Source organism: Thamnophis sirtalis, unplaced genomic scaffold, assembly GCF_051295495.1.
Source record: "Thamnophis sirtalis isolate CommonGarterSnake01/CBP01778 unplaced genomic scaffold, rThaSir2_p1.2 scaffold_3, whole genome shotgun sequence".
Taxonomy (NCBI): Eukaryota; Metazoa; Chordata; class Lepidosauria; order Squamata; family Natricidae; genus Thamnophis; species Thamnophis sirtalis.
In genome coordinates, this window is record NW_028261383.1 from 131,752,819 (window position 1) to 131,772,690 (window position 19,872).

General features: G+C 40.1%; 1 protein-coding gene across 4 annotated transcripts in view; it reads right to left on the minus strand.

Moving 5' to 3' along the window:
• Positions 1-19,872, minus strand: part of TBC1D16 (TBC1 domain family member 16) — an 82,394-nt gene that overhangs the window by 17,909 nt on the left and 44,613 nt on the right. Inside the window, exon 1 of one of the 4 annotated variants that reach the window (XM_087710123.1) lies at positions 6,241-6,323. The exons of the other annotated variants lie outside the window; for them this stretch is intronic. The gene's annotated coding sequence lies outside the window, so the exon portion shown is untranslated. Of the gene's footprint in view, positions 1-6,240; positions 6,324-19,872 lie in introns of those variants that run through there. 4 annotated transcript variants of the gene reach the window in all.

A 19,872-nucleotide genomic window follows, 5' to 3' on the forward strand; every position in this document is an offset into this window, starting at 1 on the left:
CCTGCAAATAGAAGTAGAACGACTATGACAAAAGAAAGCGAACATAGTACTAATAGTTGAATGTGCCTTGGGTGCAATCCCCAAATCACTGGAACATCACTTGAGTACTACTGGCATTGACAAAATCACCATTTGTCAATTGTCAAAAGCAGCTTTACTTGGGATCGCAACCGTACTTTTAAGTGAATCAAACAACAATATCTACCTATCCCAGGTCTTTGGGAAGACTTTGATAGGCAAATAAAAATGCCAATTCCAATGTAAACAACTGTCTCTGTGTGACAACCAGAATTGTTTAATATTAACTTTTTTGTGCCCTTATTGTACATCACCCAGTCACATGTTATGTGACAGGTAGCTATATAAATTTAGTAAATAAATGAATTATGCTGAACAGTTCTTAAGCTACTTTCCCAGACAACAACACAGATATACACACCAAGTTGTCACATTGTGTTTATTCCTATTTTTGCATCAGGCAAGATATCTGGAAAATATACCTGCATACTTGCTTATTTAAGCATTTCTTAGCACATTCTCTTCCTATCAAAAGCTTTGTGAAGCACACAAAGAATTCCCGAACAGCCATTATTGTTCAATTGTCTTTATTATGTCAGCAGATGCTAAGCTGCTAGAGAATTTGCATTCACTTTTACCAAGGAATATAGCAGCAACCCTGTTTATGTGTGGCCTGCATTGATTTTCATTGGGTTTCTGAAAGAACACCAACAACTACTGCAACTCACAAATGTCCCACTGTCTCCATGCCTTTTAGAAAGGAAGAGGAAAACAATCTACTTCTCAATGTCTTTCTAGTTTAACTCCATGAAAATCTGGGACATGTCGACCTTTTGAGAAGCCATCTTAAAAATCGGAAAAGCTTCTAGCTTTTGTCTGTCCCTCAAAGATGCAATTCAGGAAATACTTTTGGCTACTCCTTGTGGTAGCAATTTAAAATACCAGAAAGCAAATTCTTTTGGGGCTACCATATCGTATTTGGGGTACAAGAAATGCTGTTACAGTTAACAAAACAGAAGAGAAGGGGATGAACAAGGAGAAGGGTAAAAAAAATGATTTAAGAACAAAATTCTGCAGCTGTAACTACAAAACAAAGCAGAAAGTTAAGTTTCAGAAATCTATCCATTCCCCTCCCCTGTGAAATGCCAGTCCTTTTCCCGAAAAAACCCCAAAAAACCAGTAGTGCTCTGGGAAATCAGTGAATCTGAAACTGTGACCTCCGGGATCTGGAAAAGGCCAATCTATTTGAGCAATCTGAAAGGGCTCTCTTGCAAAATGATGGTTTGCAAAAGAAGGGAAGGAGAAAATATAAAAGCAGCTCCCTGAAAGGTCAGTTTATGCAATGTTTTCTAATCCGCTTATTGAACAATGCAGGTGCTGAATGCTGAAGAAATCACACACTCAGCATGCCAGTGTGAACCTTCCTAACCTGACAACAATGCTCCCTGAGCAGGGGCCACATGAGGCCATTGGAAGAGCCTTATTTTTAGCATTCCCCAGCACACGGGGTCCCTTAGCCATTCTCCATAGTCAGCTGGAAGACTGCATTGTTCCCAGAGCCCTTGGGAGAAGACCAAGTTCGTCACTGCAGCCTGAAACCAGATTCTGCATACACAGCTCCACAGTACAGCCGCAATATTAGACACAGCAATTGATGCTCAATGTCCCCAAATGCGAGCTCTTCTCATTAAAATCAAGCTAACTTGGACTTTAAGTGACAAGCTCTTATTTCTGGCAGACTTCAGGCTCTTGATTTTAAGGGTCACTGATGACGTTGCCCAGTGGTAGGAATCAAACTATTTAACCAGTTCACCTAACTACTCAGAAAGTTAACAACCGGTTCTCCCGAAGTGGTGCGAACTGGCTGAATCCAGGGGCAAAATCCAGCAGGTTCTGGAGAACCAGTAGCGGAAATTTTGAGTAGTTCAGAGAATTGGCAAATGCTACCTCTGGCTAGTCCCAGAGTGGGGTAGGAATGGAGATTTTGCAGTATCCTTTCCCTGGAGTGGGGAGGGAATGGAGATTTTGCAGTATCCTTCCTCTACCACGCCCACCAAGCCACACCACGCCCACCAAGCCACGCCCACCAAGCCACACCCACATAACCAGTAGTAAAAATATTTGAATTTCACCACTGGCTGAATCCCACCACTGACACTTCCCTTATCCCATAACCAGGACAGAACTCATGACCTTCTGTTCTATAGAAGGAGCTTCCTCTACTCCTAAACCTACCTGAACCTCACAGCACTACGATCAGGTGGACAAAAGCCGAAATCTATCTACATGCTCTACTACTAAAACTCTCGTTGCCATAAGGTTTAAGTGGGTGGAATGGTACGTCATAGGGCTACAATTTTTGAAGGAAGTACAGGTAATCCTAGACTTACAACAGTTCATTTAGTGACTGTTTTTTACAATGGGTCTGAAAAAAGAGACTTGTGACCATTTCCCCACACTTACAACCGCCGCAGCATCCCGATGGTCATGTGATTAAAATTTGTATGCGTGGCAGTTGATTCCTATTTATGGCCGTAGCAGAGTATCGGGGTCATGTGCACAACTTTTGTGACTGTCTGACAAGTAAAGTCAATAGGGAAGCCGGATTTACTTAATAATTGTGTTACTAATTTAACAAGTGCGGCTAGAAAGGTCATACTCACGTAACAAATATCTCACTTAACAATGTAAATTTGGGGCTCAATTGTGGCCATAAGTCGAGGACAGCTTGTATCTCAGTGGGCTAACTTTCACAAGGTGTTCAAAATCTATGACCCATGATTCCCGAGGGAATGAAATATGGGAAAGCTGTGGATTCTTCAGTGCTACTGGCTGCTGAAGTCATGTGATTTTCATTTTCAAAAATTCTGTGACAATTTACCAGCCAGTCTTGCAGTGCTTTGCTCCCTTCCCCACCCAGCAGCCGCCACTTAGCTGGAAAGGGAAGGGAAAGGAAAGGAAGGGACTGAGGAACATAATGAGCGACTGACAGGAAGCGAGGGAAATTTCTGATGCTCTCTGCCAGTTTCCCTCAACTCACTGGGGAAGCTGGCAGGAAAATGGAAGTTGCTCCTGTTCCCACTGCTTTTTTGCCCATCTGTGATCATTCTGATACTCTGTTTAGGTAAGGAAATCTCTCTTGAAATGATGACCTGTCACAGGTTGTCTAGTGACAGATAAATCCAGCATTATACAGTCATTCAAGTACATATGGTGATGCTGCATCATGACTACACTATATTAAAAACTACTATTTATGTTTAGTCTAAAACAGCATTTTTCTCCCTGCAAAGACCTGGGATAGGCCTCTCGAGCTGCAGATGAATGAAATCCCTCTCTGCTGAAGTTTTGTGAGAAACATTATTGTATGGCATAAAATTCCTTCCTTATATTCCTCAGGCTGGAATAAATGGCCAAGAATTATGGCGCTATGGAGTTGGAAAAGATATAACACTTCTTTCCTGTAGCTGGCATACAATGTCATCTTTACAATAACAGTATTACATAAAAGCAGGCCAGAATACAGGTAGTTCTCGACTTACAAGGATTCGTTTAGTGACTGTTCAAAAGTTACAACAGCACTGAAAAAAGTGACTTATGACCGGTTCTTTATTAGGGGATTCACTAAACAGCCATGGCAAAAAAAGCAGACGTGATTCAATTAACAACCACCTTACTTAGCAATGGAAATACTGAAATTCTATTATTGTCAAGCAGATCAATTAAAGATTTCTTGACTGTATTTGAAAATGTGTTAATCTTGGTTAGTTTTACAGGCTCACTTGCATCGCATTACTGTTTCTTCTGGGGAAAAGTAAATAAATAAAATAAAATAAAATAAATAAATAAATAAATAAATAAATAAATAAAATAAATAAAATAAATAAAATAAATAAAATAAATAAAATAAATAAAATAAATAAAATAAATAAAATAAATAAAATAAATAAATAAAATAAATAAAATAAAATAAAATAAAATAAATAAATAAATAAAATTTAAAAATTTAAAAATAGTAATAAAATAATAATAAAAGCAATTTCTGGCACACAGCTTTGGCAAACTAATGACCATAAGGCCATAAGGACCTGGCAGTATTTGAATGACGGAACAATGGCAACAATATTAAATGAGGTTCCTGCTATCTGAAAAACCTGCTGACCTATGATTCATAGAAAATGTAAAAATGGGGTTTCCCCCCCCCTAACTTTCTTGGTTTTAATACATCTTAGACTGTGTTTGATAAAAAGTTATACCGGGTACGGGCTCTGGGAAGTCGGGAGGGGGGAAGGGAGGTGGGGTCACAGGGGGGAGTGGGGGAGGGGGGAAATATAGTATGTGCCAGATTTTAAAGTAACATGATTGCACTTGTATAATGTTGCTTTTTTTAAATTTTAGTATAAAAATAAGAAGCTGAATATATCGATAGATAGTAGAAATACACCGAAGTGAGGAGCAGAGGGAAAGAAGAGGGAGGGGTAGAGAGGGAGGGAGAGAGGATTGGAAGGAGGGTGAGATGGAAGGGAGGGGGAGAAAGGAGTGATAGAGGGGGAGGGGAAGTAGGAGAGGGGAATGTTGGAGGGGAGAAAGGAAAGTTGGAGGGGGGAGAAAGAAAGGGTGTATGGAGGGTTGAAGTGGTATATTGGTTTTGTATTTTGGGGAGTACAAGGATGGCTGTGTTTATTGCCCAATGTTATATGGCCCCAATCATGCACAGTATATATGTGACTGTATGAAATGAAAATGAAAAATGAAAATAAAACATTTGAACACTGGAAAAAAAAAAGAAAATGTAAAAATGGGGGAAAAAAAGAACAGTACATGCAGTATCTGCATTCACCTTGCTAATCCAATTAAGTCAGTTGGATTTTATGAAGAATTCAAAATGGCTCTTGAATCATTCAGAAGCTTGCTTACTAGCTAAGGACCCTCTAGAGCAGGGGTCAGGAACGACAGCCCTTTTATGACTTGTGGACTTCAACTCCCAGAATTCATGAGCTAGCATGGCTGGCTCAGGAATCCTGGGAGTTGAAGTCCACAAGTCATAAAAGGGTCATCGAACCTCTGCTCTAGAGATTATCTGTTTGTTTGTTTGTTTGATTGATTGATTGCTATAGCCACTCATAAGTTCACTGGAGTTAGGTAACCAATATATTTAAATAAAAATAAATAAATAACCTTACACAAGTGACTAAATGGCTTATAACCATGATGGCGAACCTAAGGCATGCACCAGCTGATTGCCACACGGGCATGTATGCCAGTAACCAGAACACAAACTGGCTGGTGCAAATGCACGTGCCGGAATCTGGAAGTTCATTTCCCAGCGCGCGCATGCCCACTTGGCAGCTTCTCTTCCAGGGAACATCCCTGACGAGCGCACATGCACGCACTCCCTTTTCAATACTCAATGCCAAAAAGGTTCACCATCACTGGCTTATAAAATTAAAATAGACAAACATACCACATATAACAATGCCCTCCCATGTCACCGCTCAGCATCAAAGCTCATCATGACCCATTTGCTGATATGCACTATTTATATCCACATAATGGAGAACTTGTTCCTATTATGACACACATTCAGAAAAAGACTGCACAATATAGTTCTATGTACACTCGGAATAAAATACTGTGTTTAAATTCTGCCTGGCACCATGTTGGACATTCCTATACCTCACTCTTTTTGACAATGAAAAGGATTTGCTATGGTAATCCAGGTCATGATGCTCTTATTGCTGCTAACTCATTAAAACAAGAGTACACAATTTTCATGTACTCTGCCTATTTGTTCAGCCAAAATAAACATTATGATTGGCCGCAGATCCTATGCAGATCTGCTGCCCTTTCTGGGATTTTGAAAGTGCCACAAACAAAGAAAGGAGAAAAGGAGGAGGAGGAAAATTCTATAACTATAATACCCAGATAATACAGAGATGTTTCAGTGTAATTTTTTAAAAGCAATTCTATAACTATAATACCCAGATAATACAGAGATGTTTCAGTGTAATTTTTTTTAAGCAAAACAGTTAAGGAACAAAACTAAAAGAAACCAAGCATACCTATTCAGACCACAAATGCAATCGGAATTTTAATGATTTCAAACATTTCCAATCACTCCAATCAACAAAATAAGATAAACTAAGCTAATTCATCCTTTTCATGACTTATTAACCTTTAGACAAGGGATCCCCTACTCCTGGTCTGCAGACCGCTACTGACCTGTGGCCTGTTAGGAACCGGGCTGCGCGAACAACTGCAAGGAACCCTTCATCTGCACATACATGGGATCTAAGTTGCACGCAACACAGACACACAGACACAGATAGAGAGAGAGAGAGGGAGGGAGGGAGGGAGGGAGGGAGGGAGGGAGGGAGAGAATGAGAGGAAAAACTGTCTTCCATGAAACCGGTCCCAAGAAAGATTGGGGACCGCTGCTTTAGACTACTTTTCCAGCTGATCTTTTAGAGCAGGGGTGTCAAACTCAAGGCCCAAGGTCCAAATCTGGCCCATGGGGTGTTTAGGTCTGGCCCGCAGGGCTGCCCTGGAAACAACAAAGGATTGGCCCACAGTGCTTCTGCCAGGGAAAACAGGCTCCCGAGTTCTGTTTTTGGCTGCGACGGCCTCCTGCAACCCTCTGCTAGCGAAAACAGAGCTTGGAAGGGCAGCACACGGCCAATTATGGGATGGAGCATACGGCTTCCGATTTAGAGATGGTTGGACAACCTTTTTGTATGCAAAAACTTTTCTTTTCCTGTAACATTTTCAGCATCTGGGATCCCTAGAAAGAAGAAGAGGGGCAAACAGTGATGTATTGATTTCTATTCCTGTCTCTTCTCCTAACACTAACCAAATGCATGCCTTTCTTCTGAAGAAGCATTGAAGCTCAAGAAGGCCAGCACAGATTAGCCCTCCTCCCTCCTGCGCGCGCGCGCACACACACACACACACACACACACACACACACAGTGACCATTTCCCCCTAGCCAGTGGCACTAAACACTATTTAAGTAGCTAATTAACTTTCTGGGCTAGAAAAGCTTCTGTAATTGCGTTTCTTTCACCTTTATAGCTCCCCTCCCTCAAGGGAGCCAGAGCTGTCCTCTGGCATTTGTTCTGCTCCTTCCTACCACTCAGGCACAACTTCTACCTTGACAGCAGCCTGCCAATCACGGGCCGCAGAGATCGCTGAGGACTAAATTGGGAAGATGCTTGTGATAGACAAATCCGCCTAGCTATGCACAAAGATGGTGCAAAAAGAAAATATGCTTACAAGTAATTTCTACCTTACATTAGAACGTGGCTTCAACAGCCCCCATCAGAGCCAAAGATTTCTCAATCGTTGACTCCTTTTTCTTTTATAAAGTAGATGGCAGAGATGTTCTGTCATCTGCTTAAGACTGTTTATGTTTTGTTTGCACTGGCATCTGCTCCTCATCAAACTAAGGGGGGGGATGGGCATAGAAAAAATGGTTCCACCACAAAACCGCGGACGACAAAATCGCGGTCGACGAAAGCGCGTATGTGACGTCATCACAGCGCGACGAAAAAGATCAAAAAATGTAAAAATAAAGCGAAAACCTTACCCTAACCCCCCCAAACCTAACCCTAAACCTAACCCTAAACCTAACCCTAAACCTAACCCTAAACCTAACCCTAAACCTAACCCTAAACCTAACCCTTAACCTAACGAAAAACCTAACGCTAACCCTTAACCTAACACTAAACGTAACGCTAACGCTCTAAACCTAACCCTAACCCTTAACCTAACCCTAACCCTAACCCTTAACCTAACCCTTACCTTTATGTGAATCGGCTTGCTGTAATTTAATTTTTATTTCAATTTTTCGATCTTTTTCGTCGCGTTGTGATGACGTCACATACGCGATTTCGTCGACCGTGCTTTTGTGGAACGCGGTTTTGATGGGTCACGGAAAATATAAGTACTTTGATATTTCAAGCCATGAGAGTCATTTTTGGTTCCAAGGTGCTATATTAAGCACTTTGCATCTAACCTTAATCGCTTGATCCAAAACTGCATATGTACACAAGGAGGCATAGACCAGGAACCAGAAGGTTCTCCTTTTGGGGATGACACAAGTGTCATGATCCTTGGTATTCTGACCCTGGTTTAAGCTTTTCAAGGTTCTTGCTTCAAGCACACCTAAACCCACAATAATTGCAGCTCTCCATTTTGGGTGGCACAGATCTTTCATGACAGACTTTAAGAAGACGACTAGAGAGTTTAGAATCTCTGTCTTAATTTATGAAAAGAGAGTGCCTACTGCAACTCTGGTCAAGCATAATGACACAGTTGTTCAAAATAAGGAAGGGGAAGGGAGGAGAGGCAAGAGAAGCAGTTGTTGGGGCATCCTAATTTCTCTCTAGATTAAAAAATGAGAGGAGGCAGGGAAACAACACGAAAGAGAAATTTCACAGGGAACCACTTAACCAGGGTGAAGGGGTCCCCCCCCACATCTATTGGGTTATTTCAATGGTTACACTACACAGAAACCTTTAGCACCTTCTCTGTCCTGACCACCCCCTTCCCAAGATTTTGGACTACATCGCCTATTACCTGCAGTCAAAAAAATGTATGATGCTGGTTTGATATGAGAGGTGCTGTAGTCCAACACATTTGGCTCACCGACTTAAGGACACTCTTCCATATAGAAGAAATTGAATGTAAGCATTTACTTCTATGAGAATATATATCAAGTTACTGCTAAACAAAGCGAGAAGTCCTTATTATTGGATTTTTCAAAAAAAATATGGACAACTTCTACTAATACAACAGAATCCTGAAATGACATTGCACATCTCTCTTCCCTATCTTCTAAAGATACCTTCTTGTGGTCCAGCAGGAACATACACCCAGATGGAAGCAAAGCAGTCAATTTGCTTAATTCATTTTATACACTACATATTTTTGCAATTATTAACAGCTTAAGGGTCCTCTAAACTGAAACATCACCACCCTAACCACAGGTTCCATAATGTACTCAGTGAAAAGCATCTGCTTGCTACAAAACAGAAGCTAAGACTGAAAGTATTGATCTGTTGAGAAATGATCATTTAATCTGTCTTATTCAGTCATTCATATATATATATATATATATATATATATGATTTTTTACAACCTCTGGTAAGCCCTAATTATGGGAGGAAGCTAACTGCTTCCAACATCTGTCAATCGGCTCGTCACAAGAGTCCATCACGACAGAAACCCAATATTTTTACTGTTGCCTTTGTTATATTTGTGTTTTTTTAATATTTGTGCTGATAGTCTCCCTTTATTTATTTATCAGCACAAACACACACACACACACACACACACACACACACACACATAGCAGTCTGCTTCCTCCCATATTTGGGCATACCAGGGGTTGTGACACTAAATACATTATTTATATATATATAGATCTATACTAGTCTCCCTTTATTTATGTATCAGCACAAATACAACACACACACACACACACACACACATACACACACACACACACACACACACACACACACACACACACACACACATCCTAATATAGATGGGATGGAATAGAATAGAATACAGTATATCTTTATTACGGTAACAGACCAACAATAGACATCACTTTTTACAATATATTTAAAAAAAATAGTACTGACATTAATAGTGAATAATAACATCCCTGTTAAGAAAATACGATAACTATGTGAGTAAAAATAATACGTTCCAAAAATTGTTAGAGGTATCTTCCATAAATTGGTACAAGTTGACAGCTATAATTCTGTAACCAATTTTTTTCTTGTGGACATTGCAGTAACACAGAATTTTGCCACTGCATGCGTGGTAGACGGGTTTGAGTCCTGGAGGAGAAAGCCTACATAAAAATTATCTGCCCTCCCTGGCAATCTCTCTACTAAGGGGAGAATATATGCTGACGTATAAACTTTGTATAACTCACTGTACACGAATATAGATGCTGCTTTGTGTCAGAGGAAAGAGAGAGTGGGGAGATTGAAAATATTACCTAAACAGGTAAGGTATATTTTGGTAAATGCATAGAAAGGATTTTCTGAACATTTCTGTAGTACAGTTGTTTCATGGCGACAGGTTTAGTCATTTCATACTTATGAATAAACACGCTCACACTGCCCTAAGCAGCTTAACACAGCTAACCATTGAGGGGAAAGCCTGGGCATGAACCTGGCCTTTCTTTTAAAACAAGGCAAGTATTGCAAAAGCCCAATGATATATCTTTATATTCAGGAGAGAAAGGCGGTTTTTACATTTGTTAATCAATCAGGGGATGTGTATAAACTCCCACCCTCCCCAATCCTAGAGATGGAAAATGTGATTTCTTAGTGCAGCATGAAGACAAATGTTTACCTTCCAGCTGGACAAGTCTGGAAAAAGAGAGCTTTTTTAGTAGTGTTTATTTTATTTTATTTTTTTAAAGAATCAATGGGTCATTTTGCTAGGCTTCCCCCCACCCCCGCTGCCCTTCTCCCCGTCCCTCCATGCAAAAGTGAAAGTCAACGCTCATTATGCTAATTACAATCAAGCCATCAGAAACCCAAGTCACTGGAAATCCCTGAAGATCCATTTTGTTTGGAGATGCTTGGCATTTAGCAGCGAATCTCTCAAAAGGTCTTTTGCCTGGCAAATTAAAGCAACGGCACTAAAGCCAATTCTGCGGAGACTCCCATCACTTACTCAGCCAATGCCATCCAAAGAGATTGGCATTCCTGTTCAAGCCTACGGGAATAAGACACTCAGTGTTTCCCAAGCAGAAAGAGGAATAAAAATGAGGAATGCAGGATGCTGTTGGTATTTCAAAAGCTGGATTCAGGGAACAAGCCACTTTTTGCTTACAGTACAAGCACTACGAGACTGAGGTTCTCTTCTTAACCTCTGAATGTGGATTACGCTTCCTACAATGCCAGTAATTCCAAACATCCCAGGTTAGGTCAGCCTTGCCCAAAGCACTGTTCTTCACCCCCCACCCCCACGCTCCAATATGTATTGCTTACATTTCCCATCATCCTTAATTGCATCTGGAGGATGGCTTATTCTGTCTAAAGATATTGTGGCAATAGGGCAAGAGTGGAGATTTTGAGTCAAATATCCCTTTGGGAATAAGGCAGCAGAGAAATTGAAGGAGATAAATAAATAAGTAGATTCTGCATTGTGAAAGGAGGTTTTTTAAAAATAAAATAAATAAAAAAACGAACTGAAGTAGCACAGAAAATTATGTTACAATTGAAGTTCTTAGAAAACAGCCATTCATCCTGAAAATAATAATTGAGTCTGAATGATCGGCCAGGATATTTTTGTAAGTCTAATTATTTATTAATTAAGAAAATGTAAAAAGGGCCAAAATATGCATAAGGATACATAAGACAAGGGCACTGATAAATACTGCTATTGGTCAGTACAAGTAAGTCCTCAATTTACAACCACACTAGGGTCAGAAAATTAATTGCTCTGCGGTTGTTAACTGTGACGTCATGTGACTGCACCTGATTTTTTTGCCATGGTTGTTAAGTGAGGTATGTGACCATGAGTTGCAAACTTCTGCTGACTTCCTCAATGACCTTGCTTGTCAGAAGCCAAATGGGAAGGTCACAAATGACGATCGTGTGCCTGCAGAATGCTGCAACAGCCATAAGTGCAAGTCAGTTGCCAAGTGCCTGGATCACAATCATGTCATTATGGACATGTTGTGACAGTTGTAAGTGTGAGGGCCATTTGTAACCAACTTTTTCAGTGATGATATAACTTTGAACAGTCAATGAATTGTTGTTAAAGAAGGACTAGCTTTTTTTGGTCCGTAAAGTCATGTTAATAGGAAGATCAGAGAAACTAAAAGAGGCAACAATCTATTGTATGTAGTTTAGCCATTACAAAGTTGAGACAATGAATTTCATGAGCAGTTGTTGTTCAGTTGCTAAGTCATGTCTGATTCTGCATGACCTCATAGCACGCCAGGCTCCCCTGTCCTCCACTATCTTCTGGAGTTTGACTAACCATCTCACCCTCTGATATTGCCTTCTCCTTTTAACCTTCAATCACTCCCAACACCAGCACCTTTTCCAATGAGTCCTCACTTCTCATTAGGTGGCCAAAGTCTTTCAGCTTCGGTATCTGCCCTTCCAAAGAACTCATGAGCAGAAGCAAGGGTAAGAGGAAGAAGAAATGCCATTGAAAGGACACAAGGATACAAAGGAAATTCCAAGATTATGAGGGGATCATATCATTCAAAGGGAGCAGAGTGATTGAATGAATTTGAGAAGCCATGCAGCTGAGACAAGAAAGCGGTGCTTCCACCCCTATTAGAGGCTTAAAGCCATAATGGAGACAATTTCTTCACCCCACAGATTCCAGATGATAGTTTGACCCAATTTGAATTGTTATTCCAATTTACAAATGGCAGCTTTACAGCAAATTTATATTTCCCACTGCGATGCAGTTCTTTCAGTACTAGGCTGGTCTAAAGTTGTTGCCATTCCAGGCCTGGAGCCGATTTTCTTGATGTGTACATAATCCAAACTCCTCTTTATACTTGTCTTTTCCTCCACCCTTAAGGTGGAATCCTCTGCGGGTTTATCCAGGCTTCTTACTGATTTCCTCTGTTAATTGCAGCCCAGCAGGGAAAGGAATAGAAAATACCTTCAGCTTCCCTGTTGTTCAACCAAGGTCAAATATCCTGCCGGGAAGAAGTAGGAGCAAAGGAAAGGCAGAAATGAAACTTAATAGGTAAGTAAATAAAATTCCTCTCCTCTAACCACTTCCAAACCCTGCTGATAGGCATTAATTCTTAAAGATGCTGTTAAATATAATAATTTATTTTTCGTTTTGGCCAGTATCCCCTCAAAGGCCAAGTCTCTAAATGGTTGTGCATCTATCAGGACAACTGCATGAAAAATCAGGCTGATATCCTACAGCTAGTAGCACCAATCACTGCCCCTCAAACCATCAAAAGAACCACCATGCAGCTTCATTCTTTCTGTGGATGCAACGATAGTCCTTCATAAATTGTGTCAGATAACAAGAAGGAAGGACAAATATTTAGCACATGGTTATATTACACCAACAAACACATTTTATTGCCCCCCCCCATGTCTTCTCTTTAAAGTGCACTTAGTTACTCATGTGGTTATTTAGTCTTCAGTGAGCTTCCTGGATTGATCAGTAAAATACCCAGGTAACTGTTTCCTAAGTGATTTCTTGCCACAGCATTTGTAGGTAACCACTAACTAAGCCAGCTGTCTTCATTAATCAACCTCATTGGACCTGCAGAGGCCTGCACAGCAGAGACTGGGACCACTCAAGAGGCTTCTGAAATTTTGGATAAGATACAGAGAGAGGATATGGGATTTCATAACAGCTCTCTCTATTACTGTGGCTTATACTTTCTGGGTTTTTTTTAAAAAAAATGTTAGGCTTAGCAAAGGAGTACGGCCTATTTTGAGAAAGACACCCAGAGCTAGAAGTTCAAAGGGAACAAGGGAAAAAATCCCAGATGGCAGAGCAGAATCTGGAAGAATCTGCCTAATTGCTTACACATAGCACTTGTGAATTAAATTAAAGGGTGTGTGATTGGACTCCAGTTATATGTCAAAGCCAACTTGATTTGTGAATTTATCTAGTTGTGTTTCTACTTGGAAACCACTTCTGGATGTTGCATTCAAAAACTGAAAAAAGAAAAGAAAATTTCATTTTATGCTTTGATGATTAGAATGATTTTGATGTTTTAGAAATGGCTTGAAACATTTAGAAATGGAAATCAAAAGATTGAGGCTATAACACTTTTTGTATTCCATTGCCCTGAAAATTGTCAGAAGTCACTTCTTTTCTTTTTTTCTCTTTCTAATCTTCTTAATTTTTGTTTGTATTTGTATTTTATCCTAGGGCAATAACTTGGAGTCAGAGCAGAATGACCTTATTTAATTCCATCGTCGCAAAATCTCTATGCAGAAATGCCTTGAATAGTCTTTAAAATATATGCGCCTGTTTAACAGAAACTACATCAAAACTAATATAGACAAAGAAAGAATTGGCTGTTCTGAAAGAGAAAATAATGAGTCAGAACTGCCAAATAGGGAGGAAAGATAGCTTATTTAGATTTTGTTACAAAGCCAAATGTAATAAACTGAATAACTGAATGACAAAAAAAGAACAGTTGCGTTGGCACCAATGAATACTTCTATTAAATAATTAATAGCCTACACCATTCTCTTTTTCTTCAGGCATAGATCCATAACTTTCTTACAAGATTTTACATTACAGCCCGTGGCAGACTATGAGACAAATTGGCAATACTGACAGGAACAAACACAGGGAAAGGATCTTTAATCACCCTGTCCCTCATCCCACAAATGCTAAATTAGTTTCCTTCCAATGATATCAGTAATTCGATGAACTGCGTTATTTATCCTCTAAATTCTTGCACGTCAGTTTTCTACACACAGATATTCCTGCCAAGCGAGGCATTCTAGGTCCTCTTACAAGCATTGCCCTATCTCTCACTCAACTATATCAAGAATTGTCAACCTCTAGGCCACAAACAACCTGCAAACCCTCAGGGTCACTTTCTTTCCATTTGGCAGCAAATGGGAGGGACATGTAGTTTCCACCAATTTCTTCAGGAAACCAAGGAAATTAAACTTTCACATATGCAGAATTCGTCTAGAACACTTTTTTTTTTTGAGAAATCATCCCCACTCAGTTGTATGACATCATGCTATCAACACCCCTCTGCACAATTCTAAAAAGGTCAGCACCCAGCCAGGCTAAAATAGCGTAGCTCAAGAATAATGGGGTCCCATATAATCTGCCATGCTCTCCCAACAAGATCCCACATCCTCTCACAGAAATTATAAATGCTTCCTACTTACTTTAAAATAAAACAGTTGTCTCAACCCTAAGGGCTAGAAACTTGTGTCTTCTAGGCGCACAAACAGTGAAAGCAGCAAAGGAATCTGATGCAGCCATCCAATTTTGTGCTGTGCAAATTGATGACATGCAAATTTCTAGACCCCCTGCAATGAGTCTCCATTAAAATGCACATACATCATGCTTTGAAAGCTTTCATGTTTAGACCTCTATTATCCAAGCTTCTATGGTATCCTATGGGAGAAAAGGAAACCAGGGGATTTTGCATTGTCCTCTGTTTGAAGGCACAGACACACTCCGGCTCTCTCAATCATCCTTTCTCCTAGGACAGGAGGTCAGAGGCCATGTCCCGAGAGAAGAATATGTTAGCCAACCACAGCACTGCAGAAGGCTCTTGGATCAGCAAATTTGTTTAAGCATCAGAAGCCACTTTTATCTTACAGTCTTCCTGCAGAAAATAGGAGGCACAGATATTGAGACTGGCTACTTACAAGGAGAGAAACGATAATGTGCAGAGAGAGGGCAAGAATGGGCCTTAAGCAACTGGACCTTCCAAACTGGAAAAAGCTTCATGGATACCATTAGGTGAGATCAAGACTGAGGTCTGAAGGATTATCTATCTATCTATCTATCTATCTATCTATCTATCTATCTATCTATCTATCTATCTATCTATCTATCTATCTATCTATCTATCTATCTATCTATCTACCTACCTACCTACCTACCTACCTACCTACCTACCTACCTACCTACCTACCTACCTACCTACCCCAGCTTCTAGATTCTTCTGAAGCAAAGCAGAAGGTTCGGACAATCCCCAGATATTTGTCATTTTAATGTAGATACCAGCTTCTTTCACCAATCATAGTTGTGCTAAGAAAAGTGTGCCATCTACTGGGCTGATTAACAAGTTACCTCTTTCAACAGCCTGGCAAAATAATTTAATACATGATGTGTGAGAAGGTAGGAAAGAACATCACCCTTTTAGTAAAGAGGTCAAAGGAAATCATGGAAAACAACTTAAGTTCATCAGCAGTCTAAAAATATCATGTAGCAAAATGACAATAATAATATATTACCTCTTTTATTTGTACTTTGAGAAAACGGAATATTACCAGATCTACACAAAGATATCCAGAGGAAAAATTTTTGAGGAAAGGGGCAGAGGTGCTATTCTACCAGTTCACACTGGTTCGGGTGAACCGGTAGTGGTGGTGGCAGGAGGCTCCACCCACTGGCCCAGACGTCATCAAGGACGCTCTGCGCATGCTCAGAAGGCACGCATGCTCCCGGTTCCGAACTGATAGGAAGGTAAGAGGATTTCATGCATGGAAAGGGGATATTCTGAGGTTAAATAAAGCCTGAGACCAGTTGTTCAAATAAATTATATACCTCATGCAAATTCACAATGGATCTAAGTAATGAATATAGAAAAATTGAGGCTAGCAATTTAAGAAAAAAATAAAGCAAACCCACAGGGGCCAAAATAACTGATTCAAGAAATTTCCACACTTTTAAAATAATTTAAGAAAGGCAGTTTTATCTACAAGTTGTGTCTACAAGAGATCCCTGTAAGATCACCATATGGCAAATTATGCCTTGCTGTCCTGTCAAGAGGGCCGTCTTATCTATGAAGCGACTCCAAATGTTTGGGATTAAGTGCCATAATCTCCAGCCAGAATGTTAAAAGGAGACAGTGGACTGGGAAGTTGTTCTAGAAAAAGGAATGGTTATGTTCTACATTATATTGATAACTGAATTAATTTGTTCTAAAATAATTGTCCATTCTATTATGTTTTTTAAAAAACTTGCTAGCCATTGAAGAAGACAGAAAACTCACAGCCCAACAGATGTGGCTAAATTACAATTTCCAATAAACTGCAGCACCCTGGCCAATTGTGGAGATCCTGTAATTCAACATCTGGAGAGTTAGGGATTCTTTATGCTTAATACAGAACACTCCAATTCAAAATCAGTAACTGAAATGAAGAGAATATATAAATAAACTTGCCTTGATCATATTATTTTTGACCTTTTTATGAAAATTATCTTGCTTCCTCTTGAGATATTGGTAATTAGGCTAGATAAATTTCCCTATCCTAGGGTAAAGAAAACCTCAGATGATGAAATATATGCAATTTGTACTGCTATGAAGAATGAACATGTGAGTCTCTATCTTTCTTTGTCTTCTCAATTTAAGACAGTAACTTTTTCTATCAGGCACCTATATTTTTTTTAAAGTCCCATTTTTGTGCTAAGAGACACAGCCACTGAGACAAAGAAGATACTGAGACAAACAAGAATTTTGAGGAGAAACCTACTTGCTTCTTCTTTTTATTCTAGAACAAGTGTGTCCAACCCCCCAGCACACAGGCCGTGGTGGGTTCCTACCGGTTTAGACCGGTTTGGCTGAACCGGTAGTAGTATGTTGGCCTGGGTTGCTGGAAACGGCAGTGACCCAGGCCCACCATGCCCCCGAACTGGTTCCCTAGTCTCTTCTGATGTTGTTGGCATGTTTCTGTGCAAACGCAGAACAGTTTTCAATCAACTGTACATGCGCAGCAATGTGTGGTGGGCGCATGCACGAGCGAAGCGAGCAGCACACACGCAAAACGCCCTCCCAGTGAATTGGTAGTAAAACAATTAGGAACCCACCACTGCAGGCAGTCCTGGATAGTTAGTATTGTGGCCCCACAAGATAATAAAAATATTAAACAATAAAGGAAGTTTGTTATTTATATACATTAACTGTATTATATATTTTATATGCAGCCCAAAACAATTCCTCTTCATCTAATGTGTCCCAAGCAAGCCAAAAGGTTGGAGAACCATGTTCTAGAACAGGGGTTCTCAACCCCTGGTCCATGGACAAGTACCGGCCTGCAACATGCCAGAAACTGGGTCCGGCAAAACAAGTGAAGTCCCATCCGCGAGATGCAGGCAACACACGAAATAACGCCCCCCTCTGGACTGTGGAAAAAACCCTCTCCACTGAACTGGTTTCTGGTGCCCAAAAGGTTAAAGCAACCACTGCATCAGGTTATATTTATAAACTAATAAATTATTGCACAAAACCAGGCCCCAAACCATTGACCTTGCCCATTCAGAAAGACTCTGGGATCACAAATGGAGTACTATATCTTGTCACCAGCCACAGCTTGCCAATCTGTGCCTTAAGCACAAATTGCATTTGTGCTACAATATACATTCCAACCCTCAGATGACAACAATGAAAGGTTTACACAATATTACATTGCAAAAAGAGGGTATAGCCAGAAAAAAAACCCAAATTTAAGAACACCCCCCCCTTTCTGTCATGTTTGAAAATGACAATTCAGAAGCAATTTTTGAAGGGACAATTGGAGGGCCACGCACAAGGCCCTTAAAGAGAGTTGGAATTCATTTGCCACCTGCATATCATATTAGGACACTGAATCCTTTCATACATATCCATAAATTCTGATGGAAGAATGCTATCAGCAGGCCCCTTGGGTTATTTCTGCAGAAAGTCCCACATTATTTTCCCCTCTCCCATATAGCAAAAGTAACAGCAACCGAAGAGAGTTGACATAAGCACTCCTCATTTTATGATAGATTGAAGTATTCACATATTACCATAATGGATTTATAAAGCAAGGCTAGGCTTAATGTACTCTCTATATGGATGCTTATTCCTTTTTGTCCCTATTTCCTTTCTTTAGTAAGCATGTCTATTAAGGAAAGGCTATAAATTATACTGGCTTATTCAGGAAAATAGGCAGGGAATGGGAAGGGCTTAAAAACAAGAGGAGGAAGAACAACTTCCACTATGGTTTTGTGATCCATATTCAAATTGTATTTTTATTATGTTTTATTGTAAACTGCCTAGCCAGCTTTGGCTTTTTTGGGTGACCTAAAACAATAAATGAATACCTCTGGAGGGAAACTATCTCTGACTACAGTCAGCTGGGTAAGAGATCATGTGGGAAAAGACTAAACAAAGTCAAGAGCAAAGGTAACAGAGAGGGATGGAAAAGATGGAAGAAATAGAGAGCTTGTTGACTCTCCTATTAAGGACCAGAAATCCTGGACACATTGGTGACCTCCCATGACTTGATTAAAGATCAATTTTTATAGGTAAAAGTAAAAGTTCCCCTAGCACATATGTGCTAGTTGTTCCCGACTCTAGGGAGCGGTGCTCATATCCGTTTCACAGCCAAAGAGCCAGTGCTATCCGAAGACGTTTCCGTGGTCATGTGGCCGGCATGACTAAACGCGCTGTTACCTTCCCACCAAAGGTGGTCCCTATTTTTCTACTGGCATTTTTACATGCTTACGAACTGCTAAGTTGGCAGAAGCTGGGACAAGTAACGGTAGCTCACTCCGTTATGCTGCGCTAGGGATTCAAACTGCCAAACTGCCGACCTTTCTGATTGACAAGCTCAGCGTCTTAGCCACTGAACCACTATGTCCCTCAATTTTTATACTAGTTTGCTATTAATAAAATGAGAAATCAACCACAATTATCATCTGTGCTGCAGTTAATGTAAACAATCCACTGAAAACTGTCACTGCTTCCTTGTTATAGGAACTCAGGTATATATAAAGAGAAGACACATGAAAAAGAGCTAAAATAATCCTCTTGTCATTTAAATGTTTATCCATCACATTCCTCTGACATTTCCTGGTTTTGATCCCAGATCCTTGAAGTGATTGCTAAGGGCATCAGTGACTCTCTTCCCCTGATAGACAAATACCAGCCCTGGCAAAGCCACAAACAGCTGCTCAACATATAAAAGAGGCAATATTTAAAACATGAATCAAAATGGATAGACACTTAAAAATCAAGGTTACATTTCTCAAAGATTCAAGAGTTCACAGAGTCACTCATATGAGAGGTGGAATAGGGGATAAACGGCTGGAGATGGATTACACTTGTACAAAATATAATTAAAAAACAGAAACATTGGAAAAGATGTATTTGGTGA